At 34.2% G+C, this 24,705-nt stretch overlaps 1 pseudogene; it reads left to right on the forward strand.

Moving 5' to 3' along the window:
* LOC149179870 (lysine histidine transporter 1-like) overlaps nt 1–23,947 on the forward strand; it is a 108,400-nt pseudogene extending 84,453 nt beyond the window's left edge.
* The last annotated feature ends 758 nt before the right edge of the window (nt 23,948–24,705 follow it).

Here is a 24,705-nt window from a genome sequence, read left to right on the forward strand (position 1 = left end):
TGAATTTTCAAAAAAAGACTTAATGATAGTGTAAAATTTCTTTCTCTTGGTCCAATTCCCCATACTCAACCACCCCTGAGTCTAACTCATCATGCTTCTTTTATAATATGTGATTTTGTCTCTTCTCTTCAATCTTTAGCTTCAGAGCTTATTTTCTAATCTTCTAAATATGCAATCCAAACAATAAATTATTTTTAAATCAAACATAATCTATAAAAATTTATAACCAAATCTTAATTAAAATATTAACTAAACCTAAATATAGATATAAATAAAATTTAAAATAATCTAAATTAAAATAAAGCTATAGATTGAAAATGAGACATGAAGATTTAAACATTTAGAAATAAAATTAGAAGTAATAAATTGATAAATTTTATAACTAACATAATACTAAAATATTTATAAACCAATTTTATTTCTCCTGCCATATCGTGGCTCTTTTCAGTGGTGTCTTGCACTGACATGTCCTTTGTGATTTTGGGGATTGGGTATTTTCATGACAGTGAATTCTAAAATGACGTGGGATTTTGTGGAGTGATTTCATGTTTTTGGATTGGGACAATTATAGCAGTATATTAATATTAGTTTTTGGTATTGTTTTCTAGTGAGGGGATTGTTATAAGGTTAGGTTAGCTCATTATTAATTTGAATAATAAGAGGATTGAATTGTAAAAGGCAAAAGCAAGGAAGCTAATGGTTCCATAGACTATAGCTAGTCTCGTGGATGTTAAAATTTCATTCATTCATTGATGGCCCTTTAATTGGGCATTGTCTACCGAGCGTCAATTTCATCGGAACAGTGAAAACATCATTGAAATCCGATTTTTTTCCCAAAAAAATAACAGCAAGAGCCCTTAAGAGCATCAATTTCACCCAAATAGTCAAAATATGGTTGAAATCTATTTTTTTGTTTTTAAATTGACGCCTAACATCTAAAAATCTCTTGACACCCAAAATATTGAAACTTGACACTATAACACAGATTTCCAAAAAAATTTCAAGTTTCATACAGACAAGTATCCATCGTGAAACAGTGACAACACCGAAAGGACACAGTGAATAATCTGCTGATCAAACTTGCTGCTCGCCCAAGGTAGGTAGGCCTCTTGTTTTATCGATCTTGCCATCCCTCATGTGAAAATTTCCATTATTGTTGGAGCAAAATAACAAATTAGACCACGGGCTCTATTTGTGACCCCTGCCTATGAGCTTAACACACCTCTAGTGACACAATTTGGATATCTGCAATTTGGTGGAATACCATTCTATCCACGATTTGATCTTAACAATCAGATTAGTTATGAGCTTTCTCTTTGTGCTTTTTTGGCCCTTTTCCATACTAGTCGGTGACTATTTGCACCTTCTCCATTATTTTGTTGGACTATCATCCAAAATACTGTAGCCAAATCTGATTATATTCTAAATTATTTTTAAACAATTTTGGTTGATTTCTTTACCTATAAGTGACTGGAAATCACGCATTATATTCCTCAAATAAACCAGGAATGCTTAGAAACTACAGAACGTTTATTTGCCAAGGCAGCAAGATATACGTCCTTCATTCCAAGTAGAGGGCCTCTCCTTATAGCAAGTGAAAAAGTGGGCAGGCTGTTGTTTATAAAATCCATGGTAGAATTTGTTGGAAATGTAGGGAAGCAGAAATGATGATACACACGTGAAATTCTCAATAAAATATTGAGAAACACATCTTGCTTACTTGGATCAACTTAGGAAATCAATGTAAACGATTGATACACATTATTACATCAAAAAGGGTGTTTAAGATATTTATTTAAAACGAAATCATTTAATCTTAAATTTAATATTTTATTTCAATTATTTATTTTGATATTTTTTTATTATTTTAAATTACAAATGGGTTGGTTGCTGTCTAAATTATTATTTATTATTTGGGAAATATTATAAATTGTTATTGGGAAAATATTATAAATTATTGGTCATTAGTTGATTCAAAGGTTTCAATATTTTTGTTGTTATCAGAGAGAAAACTCTCAAACAACAATCTTGAATAACTATTCCTTGACATTGTGTTGTTAAAAATATATGCAAAGTAATGGTTAGTTTAACTTTTTTACATTCACTTTCAGGGACTCAAACCCATGACTCTTAAGATGTCCATTTATTTCTCTGAGTTTTGATTTCAAGTAATATAAGGGTTTTCCGCTTGAATTCCTTCTTAATTTTCAAAATCAACTTTTCTGACCTATATTCCTTTCAGGGTTTTAGTTCGAGGGTTTTGTCTAATGAGGAAGATTTATATAGACCCAGTGATGAAACTCGTCGTGAACATAGAACATGTCTAATAAGGTATTGATATTTCATTTCATTTCCTTGTTACTTGACTTTGTTTCTTTGTATTAGGGTTTAATTGCTCAAAATGTTCCTCATTATTTTAGATTATTCATTTTTCGTATAATGTCTTTGTCAAGTTTTCTTTGAGGCTTTTGGAGGTCTTTACTCTATGATATAATTGTTATATAATTATTATTAATATTGATATTTCAAAACCTTAGTGTAATACATAAAGAGGGTTATGAATCCCTGCTTCATATATATGTGTGTCTGTGGATTTTTCTCTTTCTGGGGTTCTTTGTAAGAAAACCATTTATGTTGAGTAAAACATATTGATGGTTTATGATTAAACCTCTTACATAAACACGAGAATATTTAACCAGATATCATAATGTAAAATTTCATAATTTACTCCTCTTTGTTTTCTTAATTACAAGATTCTTGAGTCCTTGATATCTCAATTTAGAGGAAAGGGTTTTGATATTGTGAAACTATTCCTTCCTGTTTAAAATTTTTAGCCTCCAGTGAATTTTTAAGTCCTTATAACCAGTATAAACATTCTTATTCAAATATTCTCACCCTCAAAGTTGCTCGATTAGTCCAAATGATTCTATATTTTGAAAAATGCTAATTCCATTGAAAGGTGCTCTTCATGTGATTGAGTTTTGCTACCAGGGAAAGTCCAAACTAGACCTCAAATTTGACTTCCAATAGGCCATGGTATTGTTGTCGTATATATAGCTAGAATTAGATTGTGTTTAGGCCACATAAGGACAATTTTTTTACAAATGAAGCAAAGTCCAGAAGTATGCATGAATGGATATGTAAGCATCCTCTATGTGTCAAGAAATCCTGAGAAAATATTCTCTCTCAAGAATGTTTGAGAAAAATTATGCCTTATTGTTGCTTATGTAGTTTCCCATCTAGCTTTACTCATTTAATATGGCTTTACTTAGTTCCAGATCAACTATTATATATGCCTAAAATCGATGTTGCTAAAAGTTTTTATTGATGGAGTAAACACCTTTGGAACATGACCACAAATTTGTTTCTAAGTAGTCATACTGTCGTCCACATCAACGCTTGCTCACATATCGATGTGCTAGTCAAATTTTCATTTCACACATTCATTGGAACTACAGAGAAGCGTTTGACACTGGCTCATAAAAATAGGCTATCTGAAAACCCTTTTATTACTTCCTTAGCTTAGGTGCACTAATCCATTCTTGATAGATCTTGAATAAGGCTCACAAGGTTTATATATGTGTTCTTCCAATAACAAAATATAGGGATGCCCTGATGCTAAGATAGGTCGAACCTCCCTTTATGATTTAGATTAAGAAATATGATACTCTAAATTTTCTTGTCTTATGGTGTAACTTGAGCATAGAATTACAATACCTTAAAGCATAGGATGAAATTTTCTCTTATAAAGACTAAATCCATTGTTGGTTTTTTACTCTTCAAACATTTGATGTCATACCTATTTGTTCATGCTAATAGTAATTTCCTCATTGCCCCAGAACAAATGGAAAATAAAATCATATGACCAACACTAAGAACAAACCAAGTTTATTTTGATCTCAATAGAATCTCCAAGTGCCCTCTCCATTTTATCACTAAAGGTCTAGGAATGTTACAACCACTTCTTATTGATAACAACATATTTGTGATGCAAGCATGCATCCTTCTGTCTTACAAACCCTACCATATGGAGCTTCAAAATTGGAACACTTACACTCAAACAGGACCGGTAAATCCTCTAGAAAGGGTCTCTCAACATAACACTCTTACTGGTATAGGAAAATATATCCAAACTCAACAGACAATTTGCGTAGTACCCCAAACTAGAGATCAAAGTTTCATGCTAATTTTCTAGAAATAGTGACAATCATGCTAAAATTACATCTCAAAAGTACTCCAACTATGTCTTTTAGGTATAGGGATATCATGTGGAGACTAGTGAGTCCAAGCGTTAGTCACAATAGACAAAAGATTAGCCTTTAATGTATGTATGCTTTTTACAAGACCTTGACTACTCGGAACAAACCCTTTAGGTAAGATTTATTGTCAATACTCTCGAATTATAACATTAATTTATAATTCTTGTTAAGTTGTTATTAGAGTAACAATTTTCAATCTATTGATCCTTTCTATTCTAGTTTCAGGTTTTATGGCTCCACAAGAATACTTTGTTTCCCTTCTAACCATAAAATTTCAACAGATCATTCAAGCTAAGATTAGCTGGATACCCTAAGGTAAATTTGTTGTCACATCTACTCTGTTTCAATATTTGTTTTACAACTTAGGTATGTGCTCCAACTGTAGTTCAAAGTTTTTCCTTAGTCTAAAAGTTTTGTGTTACCCTCATAGGTATGATTATCTTAACGTTGCCTTTCTTTTACATGTATCGGAAAAATATGGAAACGAAGATGTATGATATCAACCAAAATTGCTTTTTCACATCTTTAGACATCTAGGGTTTGATATATATTCTCATTTTGAGTGATTTATTAGACGTGAATTCAACTTCCTTTAACTTATTATTGGACTTCTGAACAATTAATTTGTTTGGCTCCATATTGTGTTTGAGAAAAGTCTTTTGGGGATGTTTAATTACTTAGAAGAAAATAAATAATTATTCTCGGGTACCTAAACCCTTAGTTATACATGGTTTATAATTTGAAATAATTATTTAAAAATATTCCTTTGTTCATGTGCAAGTAGTTTCTGTATATCTTCTAATTCTGTGGATTAATGTATCTATTTTCAACAAGAAGTTTGGATATTTTGATTAGATATGTACCTTAGTCTTTGTAAAATTATTTTCTTGGTGAATTGCTTTTACATAATTCCTCAGCCTTAAATTTATAGGATATTCTTCTAATTGACTTGTATCTCTCTACTTCAAAAATTAAATACTTTCTTATCCTTAACATCTCAGTTTCTTCCTTGGTGATTCCTCTCTACGAAACCCTCAACCAAGGTCAATATTTTGGTTTCTTCCAGGTAATATTTGAACAAAAAGATATTTATAGGGTGTCTATGCATACAAGTTCTATAACTTCTTTCTGAAAGTATTTTATAAATTTAATAGCTACTAAATGCAAAAATCGTAGTGTTTAACCAAAACACTTACACATATATAACTTACATACATTAATAGTTCAATTAGAAATTTCTAGCCTTTTTTTATTAACTAATATAACCTTTCTTTACCATGTTCATTGTGATCATATGATTTTCATATGTGATAATTGTTATTATTTTTATGTTTGATGTTCAGGGGACCAAGTGTGACAATTCTGGTGCTTTCATGGACAATTACTTTATACACACTCTGAAAAATGGTGGATATGCATGAAATGGTTCCAAGGAAGCACTTTGATCGATATCATGAGCTTGGGAAACATGCATTTGGGGAGAAATTGGGTCAATGGATTGTTGTTCCACAACAATTGACCGTGGAAGTGGGTGTGGATATAGTTTACATGGTCACAGGTGGCAAATCACTGATGAAGTTTCACGATACGGTTTGCTCCTCCTATAATAAGATCAAATAACCTTATTGGATAGTCATATTTGGCTCTGTTCATTTCTTCCTAGCACAACATTTAGTAGCACGGGTTTCACTTGTAGTAGCAATCATGTTTCTAAGGCAAGTTTATGTTTATTTGGTGCCGTAGATGGTTGTATTTCAACATAGTTTCAGGTTTGTCTGAATATTTGTTTTCCTTTTATTTTGAACCATTATAATAACTATTAATGTAACAAACTATAGAATACAATAAGCTTTGAATGTAAGTTAGTCCATTTTTAGAGTCTTGTTCTCCAATATAACTGTGCAGGAAAGAAAAACTTTCTATCCTTATACTCATTCTCAATTATCTTGTATTATGAATTTTCTCTCTACTATATAAATCCTCAATCCTCGGGTATAGATTAGGATACACTTTGAATATAAGTTAAACCATTTTTAGAGCCTTGTTTTCTGATATGATTGTGCAAGAAATAATAATTTACTATATAAAACCTTAATCTTCGTGTATAAAATTAGATTATTTCCTAGAGAAAGCAAGATTGTCTACAGAGCTTTGTTCTCTAATTTGATTGTGCATGAATTAAGCTATTTACTGAAGAGAAAGAAAGATGGTGTACATAGTCTTGTTCTTTGAGTTGACTGTGCAGGAAGGAATTAAGTTATTTTCTGAAGAGAAATTAAGATGGTCTATAGATCCTTTATTCTCTAATTCAGTGGTCATATAGAAACTTAGTTAAATTTGGCCTTTTGCAAATGCTAAGAGATTTGGGGTCATTTTTTTAAAAAAAGGTTACCAGAAAGACTTCAGTTAGTCATTCCAAATTGCAATTTGAATGGTTATTCAAAAATTTAACCAACTATGAAGTTAGAAAAGTCCCAAAATGTGCTACGTGAAAGGTTACATTTTTAATGTTATGTTTATACATGCTCTTATAATTCTCTTATCATCTACTAACCTTTTAATGCACCCAACATAAAACAAGCACTCCATGTATAATAGAGAAATGAAGCAAGGCATCGAGTGCTACAATTTGCGGACCATTCTAAGAAAATCATTTTGGTTGTCAAGCCCCCAGATATAGTTTTTGTCTTAGATATTCTTGTTGGTGTTGTGATTTTACTCTTAGATGCACCATTATGCCTAACAATTAGTGCCTTAACTATGGTGAATTTTGACCCCACTGGTGAAATGAGGGCCCATTGTAGTTTGTCCTGGATGACCAAGACCATCTACAATAAAAACAATCTTGGTTGTTCCATGCATGTAGTTCTGGATTTGAAGGTAATTAGTTGTTGGGCATTACAAACAATTATACAAAGAAAAATATACAAGAAAATTCCATTGTACCTAATACCACCTGGTGTTTTTTCCCTCGGGTATGGAACATAATTTCTTGCTCTTATATGGGATTTGAAACTCCCACTTGTATATTCTTTTATACAACAATTAATGTTTAACCAAATGTGTTTTATAAAACATGAAAAATGAATAAATCACATTACCGTTTTGTTTATCCTTTACCATGAAATCTTATATTGAAAACTAAGCTAGTTATAAAGCCCTACATTATATTATATATATGATACCAACATTCTAATTTGTTATGGTTTTGGTTTGGTATTCTAGAGTTGCATAAATTTTTCATATAATTTTTATTTTAGCCTCTAATTGTGTGAATGTGATACCATGTCGGGTAGTTGAGTTTTGATGTTTTATATGGTTAGTTTATGTTTTCATACAAATTTAAATTGTATGGATTAGGTGTAGGTTTTAATCCCATACAGAAATTACTTGCATACAAATTCTAAAAACATAAAATAAACAATGGTGAGAGAATAAAACATAAAACAGATATACATAGAGATTTTCCCTTGGATCCAAAAACTGAGACTACCATATTGATTTTTCATTATGTTCCTTTCAATATTACAATACATATATATATGCCAAAGCATCTATAAACCCTAATCCATTAACCCTGGATTAGAACATAACCGTAGTTCCCTTGACTAGATCTACAAAACACCATGGACAGAAAACCATCATGCCCAAAACCATGTGCGAAATCTATGCACAAAACCATAGGTAGGTTTGCCCACCTAATATAGGGTCCAAAAAAAATTTCCTAGGGCGTTGCCTCAGATCCCGTGCAAGGGGGCTACTGCACCTCTGCTTACCCCTCGATAGGGGGGTAGCCACCCCCCTATGACAACCCCCTACGCAACGTATAGGGAAATCTGCCATGCCCCCCCGCGTGGGGTAGTCGTGGAAAGAATATAACACAACCCAACATTCTCCCAATTTTTTTTCTTTTCACTAGAGAGCTTAGTCATTGATCCAGCCCAAAAACGCCCATTGTTTCTCTACACCAAGTGAACTTCTTAGTGCTCACAAACTTTGTCAATGCATCTACAATATTCTTCAAAGTGTCCACCTTTTCCAACAACACCTTTTTGTCCTCAACCATATCCCTTACAAAGTGATACTGAACATCAATGTGCTTTTTCTTTGAATGATAAGAAAGGTTTTTTGCCAAGAAAATTGCACTTTGGCTATCACAGTCTATCCTTATATCTCATTGTACTAACCACATACTTGAACACAATATTTGCAACCAAACTACTTCCTTGCTTGCATGAGTGGATGCCATGTATTCTGCCTCTGTAGTTGAAAGTGCCACTACACACTGTCTCTTACTCATCCAACTGACTGCACCTCCAAATAGGTTAAACACATACCCACTTGTAGATATTCTCGAATCCAAATCTCCAGCCCAATCTGCATCAACAAAGCCATGGATGTCCAAAACTCTGTCCAATCCTAGTCTTCCTTGGTAGCACAAACCATAATCATCAGTGCCACACAAATACCTGAAAACCCGCTTCACTATTGTCTAATGCTCCTTCCCTGGTTATGACATAAACCTTCTCAATACTCCCACTACATGTGAAATGTCTGGTCTAGTACAGACCATTGCATACATAAGGCTATCGATTTCACTTTCATATGGAACACGGGACATGTCCTCTTCCTCTTCTTGTGCCTTGGGACACTGTTCAAGAGATAACTTTACACCTACAGGAATAGGAACCTTCACCGGTTTACTATCCTACATATTAAATCTCTGTAGTATTGTCTCGACATACTTCCTCTGGTTTAACCAAAGCTTTCCTCTTTGCCTGATATCATTTAATTTCCATGCCCAAAATATAGTTTTCAGCACCAAGATCTTTCAAGTCGAATTTGGAGGATAATTGAGTCTTCAAATCCTGGATAATTTCTTTACCATTTCCAACCAGCAACATATCATCCACATACAAGACTGTTGGAAATAATACTGAGAGGGGGGGGTGAATCAGTATTTACAATTCAATAATTTTTCATTTCATAATTATATTTATATACGCTACTTCAGTGAAGTGAACTCGCGTGTGCACGCAACTGTTATTAAGGAAACCAACGTATATCCAGTGAACTTATGATTCAGTTAATTCATCATGTGTTGATATTTAATCAGTGCATTAGTACTTTATTAAACAATGACTATGTGCAGTAATAATAGAATAAACCATCACACATAAGAAAACATTAACATTAAGATTTAAGGTGGAAACCCAATGAGGGAGAAAAACCACCTTCTGTTGTCGTCTCTGTCTTCTTTTTAATATAAAGAAAATATGTTTACAATATTGTACTGGTGCAGAATCATACCAGTACACTGGCACCCACCTGCAGAAGGCTACAACCTTCTCTCCTTCTCTAGCTTCTACTGGAAGGGAGCTACAACCCCTTAGCTCCTGTACTAGCCGATATGTTTACTAGTACATAGGTGTTATCCTACAAAAGGCCACGAGATTCTCTCTTCCTCCAGGGACCACGTTTCATACATTTTTAGATTGGATACTCCTGGTACACAACAACACAATATGAAGGCCGCATTTCATCAAATTTTTATACTAGACCCATCAGTAACATTGAAGCTCAAAATCAATAATAATTGCATCAACCAATAATCAGTCAATTTGAACAGTCAGATCACTCTCACTAGAACACTGTGCTGAACCCAGAAACCTACATCATCATCCAAAAACAACTGCAACCTAAAAAATCATATGTCGGAATGTATACGCTACTTTAGTGAAGCCAACTTGTGTGTATACGCTACTTCCTTTAATGAAACCTGCGTATACCTCCAAAATTACTGAATCATAAAAAGCTCTGAATCAAAATTGTATCAACCAGTACCATTCTAAATATCTACTATCAAATTACAGAGATATATATAGATAACAACAAAGATCACCCTTCTCACTTAATCAATCAATCAATCAGACTCAATCTCCTTATGCATTCAATTCTACTTTCATATCTAAGAAGACATCATTGACATAAAACAATAAAATCGCAGCATTGATAAGGTAGATCAGTCATTTTTGAATAAAAGACTTTTCATTTGCGTATGCTACTTGGAAGAGTCATAACGACATGTATATGCAGCTTCACTAAGGCGAACCAGCATATAGATCTATAAATAACAACTTAAAACTTCACAGCTATTCCAGACTTTAGTCATACCCAAATCATAACATTTATAGGATAAAACATGTGTCAGTATTCATATCTAGCCCAACAATTATCAGATCATAAAATGATAAGTCATTTCAGGTCTCATGATCTTGATCCAATATTATATCTAAAGGTGCACAAGATATTTCAGATCATATCATAACCATAGCCCTTATAACATAAGATATACTTCAGATAGAAGTATTCATGAAAGACTCTTTCACTTGCACACTTGGCCCTTTGATATTCTCCTCCTTATATATTTTTTGGCCTTTCTCAATACTTCGGACCAAAAAAAAACTTAGAACCTATGGTATTCTTGGATAGGATCAAATAATGTTACTCCGCTCAATATTGTGGGCTAGTACCATGGTATTGACCCTTCGTATTGTTTAATCTTAAATTTCCTTGAGTTTCCAACCCATACGTGCTTTTCCTCTTGTGAAAGTGCATGCATACGTATATGCTCCTTTTGTAAAGTGAACTCGCTTGTATACACTACTTTGACAAGGAGAACCTGCATATATAGCTTAAACTACCTTAAAACATCCCTTTCCTTCAACTTCTTGATTCTGATCAGTAGTCCTTAGTTCCAACTTCTCGTTCTTCTGTACCATTGCCTTGTTACCTCTGAATTGACTTGTTATATTGTGAGTTTCCATTTATCAAATTTGTACTGACATGTGAGTGAGTTGCTATCAAGGACAACACCTATACCATAATGCCAACAATCTCCCCCTTTGGACTTGATGGCAACAATATTGGTGTTTATTACATAAAGTTGTAGAACCTGTTAGATATATCAAACAACACCAAGATACTCTCCCCCTGACATCGAGGGCAAAGGGCAGACTGAGATCTTCTCCCCGTTTGAGATACACTATGCTGTCCATGCTCCCCCAGAGTACATGCAAAGTCTATAGAGATATTTTTCAAAATAATAACATGACTCTATAACTAAAATATGTGAGTATGACCTTCCTATCACCAATGACTCATACATACATCAATCACCCAACCAAGTGGGGATATACCAAATGGTCATCCATGACTGAAAAAGTGCAATTATTACATCATCTTTCCCATGCATAGTGGGAGTACAAATTACATCATATGTCTAAAATGACTCATTAATAGACTATGATAGAAAGAGACATATTATTACATCATAGGCCTTTACATGACCTTTATAACAAATGATATGAATATCTGAAACCATAGCTGAATTCAAAAATTATGATGCAAACAATGTATAATGTTTTTGAAGGCTAATGATCCCCCTGAACCTGTGCATTGTCAACAAATCATTCATCAAGGCATCTTCATCAGTCAAATAAAAGGAAATGAACAAAGAATATTAATAGAGTGTAACCATTAATATCAGACTAAACATCCATTTCAGAAACTAATTTTGAGTCTGACCCACTGTTTTTCTATCAGAAAAACATATACACTCCTGCAGCCATAGAAACTTGCGTATATACGTGATTCTTCTTCATGAAACCTGTGTATAGGAATCATTCTTCTAAAAACTAGATTTAACAATAGGATGATGTAGAAACTACTCCCAGCTTTTGTTTGAGATATTCAAATGTTTCTCTGGGAAGTGGTTTGGTAAATATATCAGCAACCTATTCTTTGGAGGGAACATACTCCAATTTAACTTTTTGTTCAAGCACTTGTTCTCGTAGAAAATGGTACTTAATGGGTATGTTCTTGGTCTTGGAGTGCATGACTGGATTTTTCGAAATACTAATGGCACTTGTATTATCACATAGAATGGAGATGGGTGGAGAACATGTGATTTGAATATCTTGCAATGTTTGCATCATCCAAAGTAGTTGTGTGCAACAAGATGCAGCAACCACATATTCTGCTTCAGTTGTAGATAAGGAAATCGAACTTTGTTTCTTGCTGAACCAAGACACTAATCGTGATCCCATATAGAATGCACCTCCACTAGTGATTTTTCGATCATCAACATTTCCTACCCAATTTGCATCTGTATATGCATGAAGAGTGAGATTTGTACCTTTAGGATAACTTATACCAAAGTCTTGAGTTCCTTAGAGATATTTGAATTTTAGTTTTACAGCCTGAAGATGTGATTCCTTTGGATTTTATTGAAATATTCCGATAATTCCTACTGCATGCATGATATCAGGTATGGTACCTATTAGATAAAGTAGACTTCCAACCGTATATCTGTATGCTGGTTGATTTAATGCAGGTGATTCATCATTAGAACTGAGACTACATCCTATTACCATTGGAGTACATACTGGTTTAGAATCTTCCATTCCATACTTCTTCAGAATCTGCTTGAGATATTTAGTTTGTGAAAGAAAAATACCATGTTTTGTTTGTTGTACTTGTAGAACAAGAAAATAAGTTAGTTCACCAAGTAGGGACATTTCAAATTCTTGCTGCATAACAGAAGCAAAGTTCTGACTCATAGATTCTTCATTGCTACCAAAGATGATATCATCAACATAAACAACAATAATTAGCATTTTATCATTCTCAATATTTGTGTATAAATTGACGATAATACCATGCCCTTGGAGCTTGTTTCAATCCATATAGAGCCTTTTTGAGCTTGCATACAAGTTTTGCATCATTTCCTAGAATGAATCCCTCTCGTTGTTCAATATAAACTTCATCTTATAAATCTCCATTAATAAATGAAGATTTTACATCCATTTGATACACTTTGAATTTTCAAAAAACTTGAAAGAGAAAGAAACATTCTTATGGCTTCAAGTATGGAAACAGGTGCAAAAATTTCTCCAAAGTCTATACTTTCTTATTGAGCATACCCTTTACAAACAAGTGTTTCTTTGTTTCTAATAACCTCTCCATTTTCATTCAACTTATTCTTGAATATCCATTTTGTTCCTATAACATTTTTATCATGTGGTCCAGGAACTAATTCCCAAGTATCATTCTTTTCAATTTGGTCAAGTTCTTTATCCATGGCCTTAACCAAACATTCATCTTTGCTAGCTTCATTAACATTCTGTGGTTCTATGGAGGATAGTAATGCTAGATAATTGGAAGTTCCTGCAAGAGTTCTTCTTGGCTATACTCTAGACCCTTTTTCTCCTACAATTTGAGATTCTGGATGATTCTTTTGAACATACCTGGATGAAGTCTTTTCCTTGTTAGTTGTATCTTCTTCAAATGCTTCATTGGTTTCTTCCTCTATATTATTTTGATTTTGTATGAGAAATCATTCACCGTCTTCCTCATTGTCATCTTCCTTTGTTGATTTCATCTGTTTCAGATTTGTGCATGCTTCATCAATTACTACATTAATTCATTCAAATTTTTTTCGAAGTCTCTTATTATAACATTTGTATCCTTTACTTCTAGATGAATAACCAAGAAGAATTCCTTTGTCTACTCTGGGTTCAAAGTTACCAAGTTTTTCATCTGTATGAAACATTTGCTTCCAAAAACTATGAAGTGTTTTATAGTAGGAGGCTTACCATACCAAAGTTCATATGGAGTTTGATCACATTTACCCAAACATTAGCTTTGTTGAGAATATTTACGACAATATATGTAGCTTCACCCAGAAGGTGGCAGGAGTTCTAGATTCATCAAGCATAGATCGAGCCATTTGTTGAACTGTTCTATTCATTCTTTCCACCACACCATTTTGTTGAGGAGTTTTGGCAACAAAGAACTACTTTTTATTCTATGTTGTTCACAAAAATAAAAAAATTCATTTGAAATGAGTTCTCCTCCTTGATCAGATCTAAGACATTTGATTTTTAGATCTTATTCATTTTCAACTAAAGCTTTGAAGCCTTTAAACTTTTCAAATTATTCATCTTTATGCTTTAGTAAACCTATCCAACACATTCTAGAAAAATCATCAATGAATAAAATGAAGTATTCTTCTCCACAAGGTGACTTTTTCCTTGTTGGCCCACATGAATCAGTATGAATGAGTTCAAGAGGCTTACTTGCCGGTCCTTCTTTGTCATTGAAATGAACTCTAGTTTTCTTACCAACTTGACATGGTTTCTAGATGGTATTTTCTGGGATGCTGATATCTGGAAGATCACAAACCACCTTGAGCCTGCATGATTTTCTTATTTGAGAAAACCTTAGATGCCCCAATGTTCTGTGCCATAGACAGTTCCCTTCTCCTTTTTCTTAGATAGCATTATTTTTGACCTCCTTTTAGAATATATAGATTTATTGGAGTTCTTGTACCTTTGATTACGGTCTTTCCTGTATCAAGCTCATGAACCACACATTCGTTTGATTGAAACATAAATTCATTTCCTTGATCACATATTTGACTGACACTCAACAAGTTATGTTTTAAACCATCAACATACATAAAATTTCTAGCTTTAACCTTTTCTGTCAAATAAACAGAACCTTTACCCTTAATGATAGCTGGTGTTTCATTTCCAAAAGAGACCTTCTTTTCTTTTTTCTAAAGAATTATATGAAATGAGTTTATCTTTACCACCTGTCATGTGTTTAGAGCATCTGCTTTCAATGTACCACTGATTTTCTTGTCCTTCTGCAAACAAAGCTATGCCACATATTTCTGATTGAAATTCCTTCTTTCTCCATACCTTGGAATTTGATGATGTTTTCTCCTTTTGAATTGTTGACCAAAATTTTCTCCTGTATTCAGATTCTTCATGACCACAATTATTGCAAAATGAACATTCAATTTGATTTTCAAGAGGAGAAAAGTTATTATAAGAAATTTTCTTGGTTCCTATCACACTCCTTTGTTTTTGTGCTTCTCTAGTCATGATAGTTTTGTAAGAAACACATTGAGAAGCCTTATGCCCAAAGTTATGGCATGAAAAACATTGTCCATTAAAAAAATTTCCATGATCATAAAATATTTTGGTATTGTTTACCTTTTGGTTGATGCTTCTATTGATGTTCACCCTTGGAGTGAAATGTGCATGATTTATCTAAGGAGTACTTTTAGGCTTTTGATGAAGATTGATGCACTATTCACTGGTCTTTGCTGGACTAAGATAGATTCTGGTGATGACTGACGACTTTTGTGATTTGGATGTTCCTTTAGTGTATCCAAGACCGGTCTTTATAAGAGGAGAACACTGAACCTTGATGATTTCATCTAAATTTTCTGATCCTTTAGCAAATTTAAGATTAAGAGATTTTGTCTTATCAAGTTCTTTTCTTAGACCCACTACTTCACATTCTAATTTTTATTTTTCTTTTCTCTTTCAGTGAGTTGATGTGTCAAAGTGTCTATGATCATATTCTTTTCTTCCAAACATATTTTGAGTTTAGTGATTTCTTCAAGAAAATATTCCTCTTATAAGGCATCCATAAAATCATCATTGTCATAATCCATGAGTAGTTTAAAATCTTGTTCAGATTCATCTTCATCATTATTAGACAATCCATCACTATCTTCATGAGTATAATAACTTATTCTATCAACAAACTGTTTCTTATTACCTTTTGTAGACTCCTTTCCTTTTTCGTGATTATCTTTATGAGCACATTTAGTAGCATAATGGCCAACTCTTCCACAAGAAAAGCATTGGAATAGAAGCTTACCTCTGAATCTTCCGGAATGCTGTTGAAGCTTCTTTATGTAGCTTACCTCATCTTCTTCTGAAATATATCCTGATTCATTAAGATCTTCCTTTTCTTTTCACTATGTTGAAGCTTTGAAAGCAGCTTCTCTAATATCTAATGGACCTCCTTTCCTCATTTCAAAGGCAGTTAAAATACCATGAAGTTGAACAACAATAATAGATTGAAGAACCTATGTTTCTTCTATGGAAGATACTTTTGACTCAAATTTAGAAGATAAAGATCTCAAAATTTTCTCTACTAAAGTAGCCTCCTTTATTTCTTCACCCAGATTCTTCATACGATTTACAATCTCATCTACTCATAAAAAGTAACTAGCAATACTTTCATCACTATGCATCTTGAGAGTTTCATACTGAATTCTGAGAGTTTGGAGCTTAGCATGTTTTACCTGGGAGTCTCCTTCGTAGCTCTAAATGATTTTGTTCCATATTTCTTTGGTTGTCTCGACATGCACGACTTTGACGAATTCTGATTCCAATAGACTTCCCAATAAAGTATTGACGAATTTGGCATTGGTTTCATATAACTTCTTTCCTGCTGTATCTGTGGGTTTTGTTGCTGGAAATTGGTATCCTCCTTCCACAATTTCCCAAGAATCAGCTCAAAGCAACTAAAGATAGGCTCTGGTTCTTATCTTTCAATATACTAAGTTGTTTCCATTGAAGATTGGTGGTCTGATAGATCCCATGCCTTCGTGATTGTTCATCTTGAGAGATATCCCTTCAAGTGATCAAGCTTCTTCTAAAGGACCTGTTGTGATACCAATTATTTGAAATAATACTGTGAGGGGGGGGTGAATCAATATTTACAATTCAATAATTTTTCATTTCATAATTAGATTTATATACACTACTTTAGTGAAGTGAACTCGCATGTGCACACAACTATTATTAAGGAAACCAACATATATCCAGTGAACTTATGATTCAGTTAATTCATCATGTGTTGATCTTTAATCAGTGCATCAATACTTTATTAAATAGTGACTATGTGCAGTAATAACAGAATAAACCATCACACATAAGCAACACACATGAATACCAAGATTTAAGGTGGAAACCCAATGCGGGAGAAAAATCACCTGCTGTTGTCATCTCTGTCTTCTTTTTAATATCAAGAAAATTTGTTTACAATCTTGTACTGGTGCAGACTCATACCAGTATGGAGGCACCCACATGTAGAAGGCTACAACCTTCTCTCTTTCTCCAGCTTCTACTGGAAAGGAGCTACGATCCCGTAGCTCTTGCATTAGCTGATATGTTTACTAGTACGTAGGCATCAACCTACAGAAGGCTACGAACTTCTCTCTTCCTCCAGGGACCACGTTTCATAAATTTTCAGATTGGATACTCCTGGTACACAACAACACAATATGAAGGCCATGTTTCATCAAATTTTCATACTAGACCCATTAGTAACATTGAAGCTGAAACTAAATAATAATTGCATCAACCAACAATAGGTCAATCTGAATAGTCAGATCACTGTCACCAGAACATTGCGCTAAACCTAGAAACTTGCATCATCATCCTGAACCAACTGCAACCTCAAAAATCATATGTCAGAATGTATATGCTACTTTAGTGAAGCCAACCTGCATGTATACACTACTTAGTTTAACCAGAATTACGTATACCTCCAAAATTACTGAATCATAAAAACCTCTGAATCAAAACTGTATCAACCAGTATCATTCTAAAGATCTAATGTCAAATTAAAAAGATCTATATACAGCAACAAAGATCACCCTTCTCACTTAATCAATCAATCAATCAGACTCAATATCATTATTCATTCAATTCTACTTTTAGATCTAATAAGAAGTCATTGTCAGACAATAGTAAACAACAACACTAATAAGATAGATTAGTCATTTCTGAATAATAGACTTTTCATTTGCATATGCTACTTGGGAGAGTTGAAACAACGTGTATACGCACCTTCACCAAGGTGAACCAATGTATAGATCTGCAAATACTAACTTAAAACTTCACAGCTATTCCAGATTTCAGTCATACCCAATTCATAAAATTTATAGGATAAAACATGCGTCAATATTCAGATCTAGCCCAGCAATTATCAGATCATACAATGATAAGTCATTTCAGGCCTCATGATCCTGATCCAATATTGTATCTAAAGGTGAACAAGATATTTCAAATCATATCATAACCATAGCCCTTACAACATAAGATATACTTCAGATAGAAGTACTCATGAAATACTCTTTCGCTTGCACACTTATCCCTTTGATCTTCTCTTCCTTATATAGTTTTTGGCCTTTCTCAATACCTCAGACCAAAACAACACTTAGAACTTGTGGTATTCTTGGACGAGATTAAATAACTGTTACTTCGATAAATATTGTGGGCTAATACCATGGTATTGACCCTTGGTATTATTTAATCTTAAATTTCCTTGATTTTCCAACCCATACGCGCTTTTCCTCTTATGGAAGTGCGTGCATACATATACGCTCCTTTTGTACAGTGAACCACTTGTATATGCCACTTTGACAAGGTGAACCTGCGTATAGAACTTAAACTACTTTAAAACATCCTTTTCCTTCAACTTGTTGATTCTTATCAGTAGTCCTTTGTTCCAACTTCCTGTTCTTCTGTACCATTGCCCTGTTACATTGTGATTTTCCCTTTATCAAATCTGTACTAACCTGTGAGTAAGTTTCCATCAAGGAAAACACCTGTACCATAATTCCAACAAAGACTAGATAAATAACATGATCACCAATTAATTTAAAATACACAAAATGATCTGCTTTGCTTCTTGTGAAGCTAAGTCCCCGTATAAATGTATCAAATTTCTGATACCACATCCTTGGTGACAGTTTTAACCCATACAAAGACTTTTTTAACTTGCATACTATCTCTTTCTTACCCTTCATCGTAAAGCGTTCAGGTTGCTTCATGTAGATCTCTTCTTCTAGATCCTCGTGAAGAAATGTTGTCTTCACATCCATATTTTCTACCTCAAAATCAAAATAAGCAACAATAGATAAAAGTAATCTAATAGAAGCTATCTTGGTAACATGAGAAAAAATATCACCAAAATCAACTCCCGACACCTGGGAATAACCTTTTTCTACCAATTGAGCTTTGTATTTCTCCACCTTTCCTTTTGCATTCATCTTCTTCTTAAACACCCATTTGTTGCCAATGGATTTTCTTCTAGTTGCCAACTCCACCATATCCCAAGCCTCATTTTTTTGCAAAGATTCCATTTCATCAACAATGGCCTCTTTCCAGAGTTTGCCATCCTCTGAATCTACTACTTCCCTCACAGTTCTGGGATCATCATTAGTAATAGATAAAGAAAAAAATGAATAGAAAGAAGATGGACTACACCTTTCTGGCTACCTTCTTTCTCAAACTGATCTTATCACAGTTGAAGTTTGTGGCTCTTCATCTTCTGATTCCTCTTCTGTTGTAGAGTATGATTCTTAGTCCTTTAGCTCAAACCCTATCTTCTCAGGTTCCTTTGGTAGGAATTCATGTTTAATAACATCTTTCACCTCTCTAAACACCACATCTCAGTTGTACACAACCTTCCTTGTTTCTGGGTTCCAAAGATTATAACCTTTTAAACCATCCTTATACCCAATAAAGATGCACTTTTCATATTTACTATCCAATTTTTTTTCTTTTCTCCTTTGGAACATGTACATATGCATCACATACAAATACCCTCATATGTGAAAGAGAAGGTTTCTTACGAGTCCATACCTCTTGTGGAGTCTTATCCTCCAACGCTGATGAAGGTGATCTATTGACCAGGTAACATGTAGTCTCCATTGCCTCTACCCAAAATTCCTGTCCTAACCCAACACAACTGAGCATGCTTCTTTCCCTTTCCATCAACGTCTTGTTCATTCTTTCTGCAAATCCATTTTGCTCAGGTGTGTATGGAGTAGTCTTCTGCTGTGCTATACCACACTTCTTATAGAACTCTTCAAATTCCTTCTTGCAAAACTCTCCACCATTATCTGTCCTCAACACCTTTATCTTCTTCTCTGCCTGGTTTTCCACCAGAGCCTTAAATTCTTTAAACCTGTCAAAGACTTCATATTTCTTCCTGAGGAAATATATCCATGTATTCCTTGAGAAGTCATCTATAAATGTTACATAGTACACAAACTTTCCCAGTGATCGATACGACACAGGTCCAAACACATCACTGTGCACAAGCTCTAATATATGTTTCACCGTCTTACCACCAGAGGGAAAAATCACCCGATTATGCTTTCCATATGCACAATTTTCATAGAAATCAAAATCCAGAGAGCTATTATACATACCTTCTATCATACCCTTACCATGAAGTATTCGAAGGCCATTCTCTCTGATATGTACAAGCCTTTGATGCCATAGCATGGTCTTTTCTCCAGAGACCACTATATTTTCTATTCCACTTTCAGGAACCACAGAACTGTTGCACCCATCAATAACAGTGCCACCTTGAAGCTTGTATAGAGTTCCAATCCAAACTCCCCGCATCAATACCAGTGCTCCCTGAACCATCTTGTAGGTATCTTTCTTGGACACTATTTTTACACCTGCATCATCCAGCTTGCTTATAGAAATCAGATTTCTTGCCAATGCAGGAATATGTAGAACACCCGGAAGTGTTCTAATCCTTCCACCTTTAAACCTCAACTTGAATTTGCCACGACCAACGATTCTAGCCTTCCTTTCATCCCCTAATAAGGAATCACCACCATCATATTTATCATACTCACAGAACCACTCTCTATGGGGAGTGAAGTGAAAGGATGCACCTGAGTCAATCAACCATGCCTCATGATCTACATGTTTACTTGAAGAAGAAGCCAAGTACACATCTCCACCTTCATCTGAGGTGGTTTTCACCTCTGCAGAAGGAGAATCATCAGATCCCTTTCCTTTCTCATGAGCTTTAGATTTACAGTCCCTTTTGTAGGGCCCTTCCTTTCCGCATTTCCAGCACACCTTTACAGGTTTTCTTGGAGATTTAGCTCCTTCTAGATTTAGATATCCCACTCGAGGACTTATTTTTGTTTCTGTTTTGGGACCGTCCTCGTACAGACAAGGCATCACCATTCTGGTCCTCCATATTTTTTCGTCTCATCTCCTCCGACAACAAGGATGGTACTATTTCATCAAACTATAAGGCAGTTTCATTGCTGCCTATTGTAACAACTATACTATCCCACGAATTTGGTAGAGAACACAAAAAAATGATGCACTTATCTTCATCTAAAATTTTAATATCAACAAATAATAACTACCTTACCACAATATTAAATGCATTCAGATGCTCTGTCACAGAGTTTCCATCTTTCATCCTCAGGTTATACAACTTTTTTCATATGAACATTTTATTCACCAGAGACTTAGATTGGTACAAAGTCCCTAACTTATCCCACAAATCCTTCACCAAAGCTTCCCCTGATACATTCGGCAATACTGAATTTGAGACACACAATCGTATTGTGCTCTTTGCCTTCCGATCTAACTTCGCCCAGTCTTCAACTGTCATTATTGTTGGTTTAGTACTCGAATCTACCGCGATCCACTGATCTTTATCCACCATCAGATCCTCCATCTTGATATTCCACAACTCAAAACTCTGACCATTAAATTTCTCGATCTCTATATTTCCACTGCTCTCCATCTTCTTTCTCCACAATAATCGATCCTGTAGATCTTCCACTGAATAGGGTCTACCACAAGCCTGAGAAAAATCCCCTCAGTAACAAAGGTGTACTCTTGAAGCCAAAAACTGGCTCTAATACCAAATGTAGGTTTTAACCCTGTATAGAAATTACTTGCATACAAATTCTAAAAACATAAAATAAACAATGGCAAGAAAATAAAACATAAAACAGATATACACAAAGATTTTCCCCTGGATCCAAAAACCGGGACTACGAGATTGATTTTTCATTATGTTCCTTTCAATGTTACAATACATACATACATATATATATATATATATATATATATATATATATATATATATATATATATATATATATATATATATATACACATGGTGAAGCATCCATAAACACCAACCCATTAACCCTGGATTAGAACATAACTATAGTTTCCTTGATCAGATCTACAAAATACCATGGACAAAAAACCATCATGCCCAAAACCATGTGTGAAATCCATCACAACCATTGGTAGGTTCTCCCAGCTAATATAGGGTCCAAAAAAAATTTCCCAGGGCACTGCCATGGACCCTGTGCAGGGGGGCTACCACCCTACTGCATATCCCCTTATGACCTCTCAGCAGCACCTGGCGCAACATACAAGGGGGGCTACCGCCCCACTTGCACGTAGGGTAGTCGTGGAAAGAATATAACACAACCCAACATTAAGGTTTGTATTCCATTTACATATGTTTTTGTTTAGGAGCAATAATGACCATTAGTCTATGCTCATGCTTTGACCTAGTTGTTTTTTTAGTCTCGTGTAAACTCCAACATAATCACCCAGATTGTGGTCTGCCCATTAACATCTGCCAAAATATTATGATATGCTTGTATTAAGTCATGCATGCCTGCTCCGACATATGATGTTCCTTTTGTTTGTTCTCTAATTTCCCTATGTTTTAAACCTTGGATACAACCTTCATAAATTCATTCATGTCAACAATTTGTTCATGTTTCCTTGTCTACTCCACTATCTAATATGCATGCTTCCTTTTTGGATGTTTGCTACACTTTCTCATGTTCTTGTCACATGGCTATCTACCTCAGATGCAAATTTCCTGCATAATTTTTTTCTCTACTTAGAGATAACACTAACCCTTCTAGTTCTCCCTGACATGATTCTTTTACAACATATACTAAATTTCACAATTATGTTTCCTAATGAAATTCATAGATGGATTGATAATCTTCCTCCATGGTAATATTTGTTGCTTTGTATCAACTATATCCGTGATTTACCCTTCTAGCCAAGAATGTTTGTATCAATATTTGTGCATAGTGTTGTGACTATTGAATGTGGAGGAGCCAATACATATTGGTTAATCTACTATTGTGGACTTTCAAAACCAAAAAATGTCTAGTGAGGGAAAATTTCCCTTCAAGGTAGATTTTCTATCTACATTGTTTTCATTGGTGTGTATTCCTACTCTACTCTCGCTAAGCCATGACATGTATAAGTGGAGGGATGAAAACTGGGACATTTCTCGTGGGGTTTATTTGTTTGTTGGTATAGGTACATTACACAGAGGTGATCTACAGCTTGTGTAGGGGAATATGTTTGTTACTTCCATGTGTTTTTATATTTGATATTATCTATATTCATATAAAAAACATGTCTAACAGAAAAGAAAGGAGAGGCATAGGTGGTTTACAACTTCAGTAAGAGAATATGTTTGTTACTTATGTGTGTTTCTTATATATATGACACATATAAATACTAATCTATGTTAATTTTCCTTTTTCACTTGTTCTACTCAACCCATTGGCACCCTGTTAATTGATTGAAATGTGGGTGTTGTTGCTTTGTGCAGCTATTCCACTATTACTTGGGGAGATTCTACTCATCATGGTCGAGACCTTGATGTAATTTATGGTTATAGGGATACCACCACAAGTAATTTTGTCTTCAGTATGCTTAACACATGGGAGAGATCAAATTGAAGAAATTCAAGCCACCATTCCTACAAGTCTTGAGAAGCCATTGAAGATCCCAATGTGGAGGGGTGTAGTTGTGGCATATATAATAATTGAGACTTGTTACTTTCGTATTGCGTTAGTTGGCTATTAAGCCTTTCGAAAAAATGTTGAAGACAATGTGCTTGTTACACTCAACAAGTCCACCTAGCTTATTGCAATGGAAAATATTATGGTGGTATTCCATGTCATTGGAAGTTATCAAGTATATTTCTAAGCCTTTAGATATTTTTTTCTTTGTTTCTTATTTTTATTTTTTGCAAGTTTTATTTATTTAATATAAACAATTATAAATAAATTAGTGATTGGTAAGTGGTTGAGAGAGGTGTTATTATATAAATAACTTAGATTCAAATAAGTAAATCAGTGAGGGGTTGGGACAGAGTGTAGTAGGTTCAATGATTCAAGTCTGGTTGAGTATATAGCTATTGTATTTAGGTTCAAATTTTGTTGAGTATAGAGTTATTGTATGTAAGGAAAGTTGTTGAGCTTCATAGAGTTGGTTTTGTTACCTAAAACTTGAGTGTAATTAGATTGTAGATTTTGGAATATGTAGGAAAATCTATAGAAATGAGTGAAGTGAATGCTTTGAATTCACTCATGTCTATGGAATTTGCAAAATATTTGGAAATCTACAATCAAGACAAGGATGGCCCTTTCCAAAAACAATTGACACATAAGTTGTTGAACTTCTTAGAATTAGTTGTGTTACCGAAAACCTCGATGTAATTAGATTGTATATTTTGAAATTTTTAGGAAATTATATAGACATGGGTGATGTCAATGATTTGAATTCACTCATGTCCATGAAATTTCCAAAATATTTTAAAATCTATAATCAAGATAAACATAGCCTTTTTCTAAAAATCACTAACATGTATCCCTCAAAAGAACTTGCGAGTTTGAAATGCCTTTATACCAATATAACATATATTGTGCAGGCTACCTCATTCTAAAGAGCTGGAAGGTCATGCC

This window comes from Pinus tabuliformis, chromosome 3_2, assembly GCF_031772625.1.
Source record: "Pinus tabuliformis cultivar Carrire ecotype Pingquan chromosome 3_2, CPIR1, whole genome shotgun sequence".
NCBI lineage: Eukaryota > Viridiplantae > Streptophyta > Pinopsida > Pinales > Pinaceae > Pinus > Pinus tabuliformis.